General features: G+C 56.0%; 1 long non-coding RNA gene across 1 annotated transcript; it reads left to right on the top strand.

The window, feature by feature from the left end:
- Positions 1–3,384: 3,384 nt before the first annotated feature.
- Positions 3,385–4,404, top strand: LOC125629833 (uncharacterized). The gene is made up of 3 exons (XR_012667496.1): positions 3,385–3,466; positions 3,890–3,995; positions 4,207–4,404. It is a non-coding gene; the product is annotated as an uncharacterized LOC125629833 (long non-coding RNA).
- Positions 4,405–4,720: the final 316 nt, after the last annotated feature.

The following is a 4,720-nucleotide window of genomic DNA, read 5'->3' as shown; positions in this document are numbered from 1 at the left end:
TGAATAATTACTTTGAACTGTGGTTGTTCATATGAGAACACTTTATTCAGGTCTCAGAGTAACAGCCGTGTTAGTCTGTATTCGCAAAAAGAAAAGGAGTACTTGTGGCACCTTAGAGACTAACCAATTTATTTGAGCATAAGCTTTCGTGATCTACAGCTGACTTCATCGGATGCTGTAGCTCACAAAAACTTATGCTCAAGTAAATTGGTTAGTCTCTAAGGTGCCACAAGTACTCCTTTTCTTTATTCAGGTCATCCAATGTATGAAATTCAAGATGCGATGGTTAGTCTGAAAGTCTGGGCTCTTGGGTCCTATTCCCAACTCTGCCACTGACTGGCTGTGTGACCTAAGACAAGTCAATTCTCCTTTCTCAGTCTTTGCTTCTCCCTCTTTCAAGCAGGGATAAGAATCCGCTCCTACCTACCTCACGGTGCAGGGAGGATGGGGATCCATTGGAGAGTATCACTTGGAGCAGGAGATAATAAGAGGTGTCCTATCACGTTTACTCAGATCAGATTATGACCTAATCGAAGAGCTGAAATATTCTATTTGATTTGTATTTTATTATTTTGAAATTGTTAAGAGCAGCAGTCTCCAGGAAAGTGTGTAAAGTGCTGGGATGTCAGGATCTGGGAGGCAGTGTTCTGGGCCCCCTGCTGCTGGCTGAGTTACTCCGTCCCTTGGCAATAAGACAGACTCTTTCTTCACAGCCAGTCGATCACCCAGTGTCACCACCCTGCCTGCTGGCTCGGCAGGGTAATTCCTCAGGTCACCACCCTTTCCAGCCTGCCTTGGGCTTGGAGAATGAGGAGGTGGGAGAGCAACAGCTGGCAAGCCTGAACATCCACCATGCATCGCTTTATCACCTAGAGCAAGTGAGTGGCATTAGGGTTCCTCTGTGGCATCCCGCGTCCGTCTGGGAAGAGGCAGAAAGAGGGGGAGAGAATCTCTCCAAAAGGAGATCGGATTTGCAAAGCGACCCCAGGAGTCCCTCGCTTTCAGTCAGGGGAGGGGCTTCTCCAGAGCCATCTCCAGTGTGTTTGGAAAGTTCCCAGCAAGGGGGCTCCCAGTCCTTCCCTTGTGGGAGACTGTTCCGAAGGCTGAGAGTCTCTGAACTGGGCTAGACCCTGTGAGCTGCTGAGCATGAAATCAGTGGGAAACAAGGAGACCCTGGGCTTGCTATGCCTAGGGACTTTGACGTGGGGAATGGTTTCCCAGGAGAAATCTGGACTCCTGGATTCTGTTCCTTCTGTAGGCCGGACGGGGAGTGTGGCCTGGGATGGCAGGAGGGAGCTGCTCATCCAAAGTGACAGGTGGTCTTTGTGACTGACCCCAGTACTGGGATCTCCCCGGGTATTGCAGCACCAGGAACGATGAAGGGGCACGTTGGGAGCAGATGATGCAATGAACTTCTGGCAGTGTGTGTAGATTGCACTCCCTGCACCCCTGTGTGGGGAGGAGGAGCTGCTCTGTCAGGGACAGGGATGGGGAGGGACCAAACAGGGCGGTTAGTGAGAGGCTGCTTTAGGCCCAGACTCACGGCTGCTCCTCGCTCGGTTCCATTCTGGCCAGGCTCCTGAGGATGTTGAGAAAGAAGGCTCTGCAGGTGCTCTCAGAGCCTGAGGGAAGCAGCTGCCATCTTCCCCAGGAGCAGAGTGGTCCCTTTGTCCCCTCTGGCGGGGAAGGACCTCCCGGCCGAGCCAGGAGGTGGAAGCGCCCAGCCTTCTGGCGGAAGAAACCCGCTCCAGCGCAGGTGCCGAGGTGGGAGAGGCACCAGGGAGGCTGAAATGGAGCTGTCCCATGATGTGGCTGGGCAGGCAGGACTCAGCCCAGGACGGGAGCCGGCAGGGTGGCTCTGGGGCTTGTTGTGTGGGAAGCAGAGGCCCCATGAGTCCAGCCCTGATTCTCAGCAGGAGGCATTGCCCTACCCGGTCACTGAGGACCTTCTAGCCTCCCGAAGGCAGGAGGTGGAGGAACCCTGTCCAAGCACCAGCAGCTCGGCCCTCTCCCCATGGGACAGCAGCAGCGCCGGGGACTGAGGCAGCAGCTAGCCCGAGGTGTCCCGCTGCTTTGTTCCAGGTGAGGAGCCAGGCTGGGCTCAGGGAGGGATGAGGAGGGGGCTGTGAACTCCCTGGGCCCAGGCACTCGACCAGTGCTGTGGGGGCGGATCCCCAGCCCAGGTGTGTGGCCAGAGCCACATGAACCCCACTGATACTAGATGCTGCCACTTTGGTCCTTGATGCTCCAGGTGGGGGCGGGTGAGGCACCACGCAGGGAGTCCAGGACATTGTGGGGGAGGGAGGGTGTCTTTGCTATGGGCTCCTGAAGGAGTTGGGGGCTGAAGGCATCACTGAGAGGCGTGAGTGTGGGGCCTGATCTGCGCCGAGTCCTGGAGGTGGGAATGGGACACATTGCTCCACCATGTCCCTGTCCTTTCCCCGCGTGGCAGTAGGAGTCACCCTGTCCCCTTCTCTGCCTGGTGCAGGGAACGCCAGGGACTCAGAGGATGAGGAGGAGGAATGCAGATGGCCGAGGAGGAGGTGGCCGTGGACATGGGAATGAGAGCAGCTCCAAGGCCGAGAAAAGGTAGAAAGCTTCCCCAGCTGTGCTGGGACTGAGATTGTCCTTCCCCTTCCCAGCACCCTGACTCCTTGCAGAGGGTCTTGTCTCTGCTGATCCACCAGCCGTAACAGGGTCTTTTCTCCACCCTCATCTGGGACCCCCAGAATGGGGGTGTTCGTCACACACTAGCCGGGGTCTCCTCCCCCAACAGGCACTGTCCCAGTTCCTGACCCTGTTTGTGTAGGAGTTGTGGGTGATTTGGACAATGGCCGGGTCCACACTATCCCCCATTCAGGCCTGAGTCCTGCAGCTGGTGTGGGTGGGGCAGGGAGGTCCCTGGCTCACTGGCTCTGTCTCCTCTAACCCCACTCCTGGTGGGTGCAGAACGAGGCCCAGCAGCTCATGTTCCTGGATGCCATCCACCCCGCATGTCTCGCTGCACAGCAGAGAGAGCAGGACACATTGGAGCCGCACTGCTGCAGGGCGGCTGTTTTAGAGATTATTGTGGTGAGTGAGACACAGCGCCCAGCTGCTGGAGGGAGGAAAGAGATATGGGAGGGGCAGGGGTCTCCCCGGGCTAATGGATGGGGGATGGCTGGTGCTGGAGGGGCAGCTGAGGCCAGGGATTGCTGGGGCTGAAGATTGGGGAGAAGAGATGGGAGAAATTCTGAGATTGGTCACTACTGCGTAGGAATCGGAGGAGCAGGAGGCAGGTGGGGGGACCTGCGGGCTGTGTGGGGTGCTGGCTGTGTTATCTCCTCACTGAGAAGCGTCAGTCAGGCCCAAATCTCACGCTCCTTTGTCTCCTTTGGGTCTCACAGGAGCTCATTGAGGAGCTGCCTGATATCTCTCCACCCAGCGCCATCCTCGCTAACTCCCTGATTGCTGTGGGCAACCTCAGGTATCGAGACCCTCCCGCCTGGTTCCCCTAATCCCGGTGCTGCTGAGGCCTACGACTGGGAGTCACTGCCCCTCCCACTCCCCGCTCACCTCCCAAGGGTGACTCCTGTGGCAGAGGTGCTGGGAAGGTTCACACTCTCCTGGCTGGGCCGTTCTTTTCCCTCCAGTTACTTTGCAGTGGCTTTGGGGAGAGGCTCACTCCCAGGATCAGATAGAGGAGGGGGCAGCAGGGTCCAGGGAACAGGCTCTATTCCTACCCTGCCACTGTCTGTCTGGGAAACCTTGGCCTTGTCATTCCCTGGCTCGGTGCCTCAGTTTCCATTCTCGCCAGTCTGGGCCTATTTCCCTGCAGTTTCACGTCCGGGTTGGTACCAGTGCCGCCTCCGCACTGCACGGTCTAATACCAGCTCCTCTCTCCTGCCAGCACCACGACAGCTGCCCTGGAGCCAGAGCTAGAGACCCACCTCCTTCGAGCTGCCCCGCATGCCGTCTTCACCCTGGGCACGGAGAAGGACACCACCCACCTCCAGGTAGATCATGCTTAAGTCATGGATCGAAGGGCCTGCTGTCATCCTGCCATGAATCCTGGCTAATTGCCTGCAGTGGGATGTGAATGAGGGAGGCCAGGATATGTGTTTGGGGGGTCTCACCAGCGCTTCCCAGAGACCCTTCTTCCCATCCTGTGGCAGGTGTAGCCCCAGTTTCCCTAGCTCTCAGCCATGGCTCTCCCTTGCTTTGCAGGATCTGCATAGGGTCTTGCGCAGGGCCAGGGAAGGTCAAGAGAACCCTGTGGCTTTGCTTCAGCAAGTCTCCTTCTCGAGGTCTTTCTTTGAGGACTGAGAGAGTATTAGAGATGACGTACGTGAGCACGAGGAGGAACCTCTTTGGAGTTTTCACCTTTCCTTTTACTGATTTTACGAGAAAACAGACATCCCTGTTGAGAAGGTAAGAGCCTCTGAGAGGTTTCACAAAAAGAAAAGGAGTACTTGTGGCATCTTAGAGACTAACCAATTTATTTGAGCATGAGCTTTCGTGAGCTATAGGTGAAGTGAGCTGTAGCTCACGAAAGCTCATGCTCAAATAAATTGGTTAGTCTCTAAGGTGCCACAAGTACTCCTTTTCTTTTTGCGAATACGGACTAACACGGCTGTTACTCTGAAATCTGAGAGGTTTGGAACCTGTTCAGTCTGATCCATCTGGTGCCAGCTGAAATCTAGGCATGGAAAACACTAGTTTAAAGTGGCAGAATTTTCGG

This window comes from Caretta caretta, chromosome 3, assembly GCF_965140235.1.
Source record: "Caretta caretta isolate rCarCar2 chromosome 3, rCarCar1.hap1, whole genome shotgun sequence".
Lineage (NCBI taxonomy): Eukaryota > Metazoa > Chordata > Testudines > Cheloniidae > Caretta > Caretta caretta.
This window is presented reverse-complemented; position numbering and strand designations above follow the sequence as displayed.